The 9,532-nt window shown below is 42.8% G+C and overlaps 1 protein-coding gene across 3 annotated transcripts in view; it reads right to left on the bottom strand.

Moving 5' to 3' along the window:
- LOC112266166 (protocadherin Fat 3) overlaps window positions 1–3,187 on the bottom strand; it is a 350,540-nt gene extending 347,353 nt beyond the window's left edge. For all 3 annotated transcript variants that reach the window (XM_042296360.1, XM_042296361.1, XM_042296362.1), the window contains exon 1: window positions 3,059–3,187. The gene's annotated coding sequence lies outside the window, so the exon portion shown is untranslated. The remainder of the gene's footprint in view (window positions 1–3,058) is intronic.
- Between the last annotated feature and the right edge of the window lie 6,345 nt (window positions 3,188–9,532).

The following is a 9,532-nucleotide window of genomic DNA, read 5'->3' as shown; positions in this document are numbered from 1 at the left end:
CTAGGGGCAACGGTGCGCGCTAATACCATGAAGTAAGCCCGCGGCTTGCTCGGCTGTTTTTAAGATCGCGGCTTGCTAGGCCATTGTAAGCTCGCGGCTTGCTAGGCCGTTGTAAGCCCGCGGCTTGCTAGGCCGTTGTAAGCCCGCGGCTTGCTAGGCCATTGTAAGATCGCGGCTTGCTAGGCCGTTGTAAGATCGCGGCTTGCTAGGCCGTTGTAAGATTGCAGCTTGCTAGGCCTTTGTAAGATCGCTGGTTCAATCCCATTGCCAGGCAATCAGGTTTTTTGTCTTGTTTTACCTTACTCCAAACCTTAACACCTACCCTATCCTTTCAGAATGAATGCCTAAACTTGACCCCTACCTTAACCTTTCAGAATGAATGCCTAAACTTGACCCCTACCTTAACCTTTCAGAATGAATGCCCAAACTTGACCCCTACCTTCACCTTTCAGAATGAATGCCTAAACTTGACCCCTACCTTCACCTTTCAGAATGAATGCCTTAACTTGACCCCTACCTTCACCTTTCAGAATGAATGCCTTAACTTGACCCCTATCGTCACATTTCAGAATGAATGCCTTAACTTGACCCCTACCCTAACCTTTCAGAATGAATGCCTTAACTTGACCTCTACCCTAACCTTTCAGAATGAATGCCTTAACTTGACCCCTACCTTCACCTTTCAGAATGAATGCCTAAACTTGACCCCTACCTTCACCTTTCAGAATGAATGCCTAAACTTGACCCCTACCTTCACCTTTCAGAATGAATGTCTAAACTTGACCCCTACCTTCACCTTTCAGAATGAATGCCTAAACTTGACCCCTACCTTCACCTTTCAGAATGAATGCCTAAACTTGACCCCTACCTTCACCTTTCAGAATGAATGCCTAAACTTGACCCCTACCTTCACCTTTCAGAATGAATGTCTAAACTTGACCCCTACCTTCACCTTTCAGAATGAATGTCTAAACTTGACCCCTACCTTCACCTTTCAGAATGAATGCCTAAATTTGACCGTTGAGTTGTTTTAACCCATCTCAAACCATAACCCTTAACTTAACCAATTTGAATGAATGCTTAAACTTAACCGTTTATCTCCACCTTGAAAAATACTGAAGTCAGAATATTAGATCTTAGTTGTTGCACACACACACACACACACACACACACACACACACACACACACACACACACACACACACACAGTGGGAGAGAGAAAAACAGTAACCCTCTTAGTCTCAACAAGATATGCCGAATTTCCATGCTCTACTGCACTAGGATCATTTTCCCAGAGAAACTCTGAATTAATAGATATTTCATGGATAATTGCGACTCCGCCCCACAGACCGTCGGCACAATTCTGCTGATAAGCTAAACAAGGCTGGAATGAATAGTTCCACAATATAACAACCCTTAGAACCACCATAAAACCGCGCATGCGCGCGCTCACAGGGACGCACGCAGCCTTCTTTAAAAAAACACACACACACACAGTTAATGTTCTTCATGCTCAACGCCCACCGGGTACTGAAGAAGATGGACAGACAGACGTCTGTGCGTCAGTCTGTCTATTTGCGTACACCATGTCAATAACTAAATTGTACTTTGTCCATCATCCTCAATCTGAAAATCGTGTCGTTCTTGGCTGCTGAGTTTGTAAACTATCAATTTCGAGAGCAGATATATTGTTTTCTTCTTCTTAACGTCATAGATGCATTGTCCATATATGTGTCCCACCTGCATCAATTCGATTCAGGCTGTCACTAACACATATTTTGCATTTTGAATTGGGAGAGCTTGGTTTGAAGAACGTTTAGGGCCGCACAGACATGCTTCAGCTCTAATATTTTGGTGCCCACATTCCAGTCTCGGGCAAGCTGTGTGGTGCTTATATTTAGAGCGTGGCTAAGATAATACCACTTGATCCATTCATTGAACAATACTTTGCTGCAGTGCAAGCCAATTGTTATTTTCTGGGGCACTGGGCTTCGTGGTATGGGCAAAACATTTCAAGCTCAACCTTTTTATTCAAATTCCCGAGCAATGTCCCTGGATAAAAAGTGGCTCGCACTCAAGTACTCCTACACAAGCCGCTATGTGGGCTTTTGCAAAACCATGGGTTAGACTACTATCAGTCTATTATTAATAGGGAATCATGTTGGTTGTATTCTATACATAAACTACTTTGTTTTCCTTTGTTCCCTATTTTCCTGCCATTACACGAGTCATTTGTCCTTATTCTAATTGAGTAGGAATATGGGGGAGATGCACATGCACCCCATCCTTTCTTGTTATGACATAGGTTATGTATACATGCATCATATGACATACGTAGAAACATGTATCATTTACCCTATCTGATGTTTAATTTAGGGGTTATGTTCGGTACAGAATTCTATCCCCGTAGATGCATCGTTAAACTTGATTCCGCTCCTACACGATGCTGACGATGTCATATGTATTGCTCCGGGTTTGCGCCGCCGTCGATTTGAGTTCTCACCCAAGCTTGCAATTTTCTTCATGGCTGGTACACTGTCCTGAGCATTTGAAAATCAATTTCCTCCCGCTAACCTTCTTTACAAATACGTTGAAAAAACATCCCAACAACTTTCCCTTTCGCGTCGCCTGGAGAAACCTATCTAGTGTCGCAACCTGCAAAGAGTGTCTATCTACCCTCCAGGCTGCATAATATCGACCCGCCTGTCATATAAATTTAAATCAGCGATCAACGGAACTAAATGCGAGGGGGCTAGAGGGCAAGTATTGATGAAAAGCCACTGTTGTAGTGGTTAATATTTAGCGGATCTATACTCTCCCTGCCCTCCCATCAAACTCATACTGTGCTGTTTAAAAACCTGCAAATGCAACCCTCCAAATCCGTTGACCGCATTCCAAGCAAGCTCCCGCACCACATTCACTCACTCAGCATCGGGTTCAATGAATAGAACTAGCTCGGCTGCTACCTAATGAATGACTAGGTTACTGCAACCGACGTTCACTCTCGATTTCTGCAGCAAAATGCTTCATTCATTTATTTGAAACGAATAAAACTTACCCTTCCATTCTGTGGTAAATCCGTTTTGGCGAAACTCTTAGCTACTTTGAAGTATCCATAGAAGTTGTAAAGGAACGCACCGGGATCAGTCCAGTAGCAGTAACCCGCGTTCCACTAGCCTCAACTCGGCAATGTGCTTAATATCTACTATCGTGCAGTGCTTCTGGAGCAGGGGGGGCGGGGGGGGCGCGGGGGCGGGCACAGCGCAGCCTACCGGAGTACAAGCAGAAAATAAATCAATCGCTGTACGACACGATAGGACCGGTGCCCACCGCACCCGCCCACAGTAGTCACAGTTTTCTGAACGCATCTGTAAGGACGGGACATTGATTTACTATTTATATTTCTCTGGAAATGGCATTTGGTCTACTTTAAACTAGAGAAGCAAAATAAACATGTGAATGATATACAAAGACTAGGCTATATAAAGGGTTTCATATGCTATATTTTGCATAGCAACATGTAGACCTATCCCTTATAGCCTATAGCATGGCATGTGTTTGTAAAATCATAAATACATTTATGTATGAGTTATTAAGGCTTTATGAAGGCTCATCTAAAGGTTGTCCCAATATTTACATGCCTCCTTTCCTTCATGATCACACTGACCAGTGATGTAAAATATCAATCCTCCTCCTACTACCTAACCTATCCTATCCTCTCACCTATCTGTGATGAGAGGAGATACGGAAAGAAGACATTCATTTCACTTTTAAAGTACAAGGCTGAGTGAATAACCCACCTGTGTAGTTGACCATAATCTCTTTACCTGGGTCTATCTACAGGGAGGGGGTAGAGAGAGGGGGGGGCTAGATTCAAATCAGAATAACATCCGGTTGTTTTGGCAGTGTCGGAGGTGGAACTGCTTTAAAACTATCAAATCCACAAGCAGATCGTTGTGTTACCTTATTTCAGACACTACCATTGGATGCAACGAAACCACACCCAACTATAGTCCAACAAGTCTGTAGCTGTGTTACAAGTTCAAACACTCAATTTAGACGGATAGGCCATAAATCACCCATCCAAATGAACATGAAAACATGACATTTGAGACTCCTTATTTCCAATGTAAATTGATAAAAAGTGTAGACTCTCTCTGTTGAACTTCTAACATGGTAGGGATAATATTGAAGGGAGTGGTTTGTGACACAGCAGCCGCTCACCGATATGTCAGCTCATACCACAGTTACAACTCCAACACCGCCAAAACATCTGCTATGCGGATGTCGACCTACGCAGTTTACCGCTGGTTAACACTCAACCTGATTGAACCTAGGCCTAAGTCTACTTGCAGACAGTAGTGAGATAGATATCTCTGTTTCCAGGCTTCCCATAGCCGAGTGATGATGAGACTTGGGGGAACAGAGATGGGTTAGACATGGTAGGTGCATGTGAGGAGTAGAAGTTTAGATGGGGCCTATTTGGACGCAGGATTGCGTAAGCATCCTTTCAAGATCTCACTAACGCTTATTTTATAAGAGCTGTTAACATTATGGCCACATTAATGAATATACTTCAACACAGAAAACGTTATCTATCTCACTCCCCATGAAAACTGATACTGTTGGCTTATAGAGCTAACCAATAAAGTCACATCTCTCTTTCCAAAGCTTCATTCACTGTCGGTGAACTCGCTGAATGAAGCAATAAGTTGATGGTACACGCAGCTGCCAAAATACACTGACAGAAATAGCCTATTCACGTCTCTGCATGTTACGTTTAGAAGAGGCTGGCCTGCATTCTCGCTATTAAAATTGCAAATATGGGCATTTTTCTTGTGATGAGGTGAGCTAAATATGCTCTCTCCTGTTAGTTCATGTGAATCTGTTGTAAGCTGCCACGGGAATCACTGTTAATGAACTGGACAGAATGGAGATGGGCTCACATGTTAGGACCAGTTTCTTAAATACAACCTTGAGGCAAGCAATTATTTAGCAACAAAGCATTTTATTTAAAAACACTCATTCCAAGAGACAGGTAAAAAAAAAAATCAAAGTACTGTATAATATTTCAGACGTCCATTACAGACTAATAGCTATTGACCTTAAATAGAATCAAATATGTTTAAATAGATAGTACATTTTCTATTGGTCTAATTATCTGATGCTATGGACCTGTAAGAGGACCAACTCCTTAATTACATCTTTATCTAAAGCCCTGTCAGACAAGAGATTGCTGCTGTGCTTGACACTGTCTTTAAATCACTATTTAAAACACTGTTGGTCAGCCCATGAGGTTCAAGGAGAGATAATGGACTAAATAGTTTCCACAGTCTTTCCACACCTAAGATTTAAAACTCCTTAGGGATCGATGTCCCTTCCACAGGACGGTTGAGCTAACATATGCTAATTGCATTAGCCTGAGGTTGGAACTAACAAGAACATTTCCCAGGACATAGACATATCTGATATTGTCAGAAAGCTTAACATTTTTGTTAATCTAACCGCACTGTCCAATTAGAGTAGCTATTACAGTGAAAGAATACCATGCTATTGTTTGAGGAGGGTGTACAATTTTGAACACGAAAAGGTATTAATAAACAAATTAGGCACATTTGGGTAGTCGTGATACAACATTTTGAACAGAAATGCGATGGTTGATTCGATCAGTCTAAAACGTTGCACATACACTGCTGCCATCTAGTGGCCAGAATCTAAATGGGACCTGGGCTGGAATAATACATTATGGCCTTTCTCTTGAATTTCAAAGACGGTACAAAGAAAATATAAAGAACGGTTGTTTTTTTCTTTGTATTATCTTTTACCAGAACTATTGTGTTATATTCTCCTAGATCCTTTCACATTTCCACAAACTTCAGAACGTTTACTTTCAAATGGTACCAAGAGTATGCATATCCTTGCTTCAGGGCCTGAGCTATAGGCAGTTCGTTTGGGTATGTCATTTTAGGCAAAACAATTATTAAGGGGCGGATCCTTATTAAGTACTTAATCAGTTGAAGTTTTGTCCAGAGAATTTGACCTTGAGAGTGTTTATGTGGCAGCTTGCATTAGTTAGCATTCTGTGTGGACTTTAAACTGCCCTTAGTGGACTAGATTATTGAATTGAGACTGTGGGATTGAACCCTGGTCTCCAGGGATAATACATGTGGGCCAGATGTGGCAGCACTACTGCTAGATTGAGTGGACAGCGTTCTACAGCTCCCTCAATTACAAAAGGAGAGAAGTGACATGATTGTTCTCTATGACCATTATCCCAGCTCGCTACTTCAGATCAGGATTTACTGCGAATAAGAGGCCACCTTGGTCTTTAAATGGGGCGAGTGACTGGATGAGCGCAGGCCATGGGGAAGTGACCTCTAAATCGTATTTTCGTTGCCACTATCATTATTTTCAATAAATGGTGCAGAAAGCCTGGCATTTTCCTGTCATGACTGACTTTGCAGTGCCAACCCACTTAAGCTATGTATTGCATGACAACTGGAAAATGGAAAGCGTTTTTTTTCTTCTGCTACTCTGACTCTCAAGTAGATCTCCATTCAAATGCAGTGACCCCGTAACAGAGAACCACACAAGATTGTATCTCCTGGTGATTTTGTGGAATTTATGTAAATCCAATATGGGGGATGGGTGGATGAGTCCTTCCCTTGGAGGCCAGAGTTTCCTATTCTGTTCCCAGTGCTCCGGGTCTTTTCCTTTGATATATTCTCTTCTTTATGTCAATCCAAGCAGGTTCTTTCCTGCTTACTTTATCTCCATGCTGCCATTCTCTGACACAGCATGTGAGCATGTGTACAGAGCATGTTGTTAGGTAAACTATTCCAAGCTTTTTCTGAAATTAAATGCATCTCTCCTTCCTTCCATTGTAAGATTACTGGAGTCACTGGTGTGACATGATTGATCTAACATGCTTCTAACATGTCTCTTACTCTATCTCCCCCACCCACCCACTCTCTCCTCTCTCAGTACCTCTCATCTCAGGCATCTGCAGGGGTAGCAGGCACTCTCAGATGGGCCATTTGCTCATAATATTATTACCTGGTGTTCCTCCTCATGGGCCTCTTAAAGGTGGGGTCAACTCGACCTCTCACATCTCAGCAGAACACAATGTTAAGGTAGAGACAGACGCTGACACCTTCAGGGTGAGAAAACAGACATAACGATGTGACTCTTTAGTAGGCCAACATTTATTTATTACTCCAGTATCCTCTCAGCTGAGCAAAGAGCACTGACATACTGTCGTTTTTTATTTTGGATTGACACTCGTTATTTTCTGTCAAATATGATTTGAATGTCTGCTCTTCTGTTTTGAAGTGTCTGTAGGGAAATTAAAGGAAATCATTATTTTGGTGCCTTGGTTTTTATGATGGGATACGTCCATACACAAGTTCAGCACATACCATATATTTCTCTCCCTTGTTATTTCAAACAGCATGTGGTTCTTTCATGCTCTCCATCTGTTTTCTCAAATAATGGAAAGGAGAAAAAATGAATTCATCAACAGAACAAAAACAGTCATTGTTATTGTTAAGTCGAACGCGCCATCCCCCTGTTTCCCATTTTACCACATTGAGGTTCTTGCGGGGTCGTTGCCTACCGATTATTCACACAATCAATGCTTCCTGTAACCAAACCCACATCATCCTTGTAACGATGATGCTGTGAGTCAAGAAGCAGGTGCAGGTGAAATGTTTAATTAAACAACAAACATGAAACAAGACAGCGTAACAGTGGCGAGATAGCATCAAAACAGGAAACAATACCGACTGAGGAATGAACATAAGGGAGGGACATATAAAGGGGAGGTAAATGAGGAACGTAATGGAGTCCAGGTGTGAATCATGAGGATCTGCAGGTGCGCGTAATGAAGGACATCAGGTGTGCGTAATGATGAATTCCAGGACCAGTGGTTGGTATTCCGGCAACGTCGCACGTCGGAGGGGAGGAGCAGGAGTAGACGTGACAATCCTCCTGCTGTGCTATTCTGGGTGCTACTCAAAACCCAGTATCAGATTTGTCTTAGACAAAGAGAGAATAAGAAAAATGAGGGAGGAGGATGGAAGGAGGAGGATGACCACATGAAGATATGAGCTGTCCACCCACTTTCCTCCTGGGCTCTGTATGCAAATACTGACTGATAGTGATGTAAGCATGTCTCCCTGCTTCTATCTCTCTGTTCTTATGCTGTGTCTGAGGTCTATCTCTGAAAGGCTTCCTTCCTAGTCGGTGACACCGGTCCTGCCCTGACAATGTTATCTGTCCCGTCGTTCGTCCCCCGGACCAGTGAGTGACCTTTCAGTTGCCATGGTGAAGTGTTTGTTGAAGAAGTAGGGCCCTCGGGGAGTAGAGACGGTGTGAATGGCCTCCTGTCACTGTCACTGGCTCTGTACTGGAAGGATGAGGAGGCTTTCTACAGGATGTGTAGGATACACACACTTACAAGCATAAGGTACTTGCAGAAGGTATACAGTTAAATACAAATATCAAATATGAATCTTTTTGGAGAAAAACAAAACAACCTCCATACAGACACACAAAACAACCACCACACACACACACACACACACACACCACACACACACACACACACACACACACACACACACACACACACACACACACACACACACACACACACACACACACACACACACACACACACACACGTACACAACCTCAACCCTGAACTGTCACAGTGGCATCTAAAGGCTTTTCACACTCAGAAGACCCTCACATACAAACACAACCTTTCTAATCAATCTGACATAGAACCTATGCCTCACACTCACCTACACACACACAGACACACAGACACACGTGATAGAGGAAGGGATGAGAATGGGAAAGATGTGCGTTAAAGACAGAGATGGAGGGGAGAGAGTGGGAGGAGTGGAAAAAGATGAGATGAGCATTATCTAGTAATTACCATCATCCAACACAGCTCCTTTCTAGAACCTCTGAAAATTGTCCTTCATTTCTCAGAATAATTGCAAACGTTTCACAGTTCTGCAAACAAACTGGGCCTGTATTCTGATTGAGATAAAAAACAATGTGTATAACTGTCAAAGACGATGGAAGTTTCTCCGCTCGACCATTACCCTGTTGACCCCGACCCAAATCTCCACACAGCATAACCGTTTGTGTTGAGTGATGCTTTACTGAAACAAATTACACAATGAGATGCTGTTATGACATCACGTGGTGTGGATTCGATCCCTCTCTGATCTCACACACATGGGTGTGCACGCACACGCGCACACACACACACTCTTCCTCCTCTCTGCTAAAGAAATTAGGCTATAAACCCACAGAGAATGTGGAAGGTAAACTTCTTAACGCTAGTGGGAAGTTCATGACCACATACTGTTTACAAGAGTACACAGTGGACAGAGGATGATGTTCAGTACCAGTAGAAAAACACTGTGGACTTCTGACTACTTCCCATACAGTTCCTATCCATCCGTCTTTCACCATGTCTTGTCTCCAGGGCAGTGTATGTAGAACCAGTTAATAG

The sequence above is a fragment of the Oncorhynchus tshawytscha genome, linkage group LG13 (assembly GCF_018296145.1).
Source record: "Oncorhynchus tshawytscha isolate Ot180627B linkage group LG13, Otsh_v2.0, whole genome shotgun sequence".
Taxonomy (NCBI): Eukaryota; Metazoa; Chordata; class Actinopteri; order Salmoniformes; family Salmonidae; genus Oncorhynchus; species Oncorhynchus tshawytscha.
This window is presented reverse-complemented; position numbering and strand designations above follow the sequence as displayed.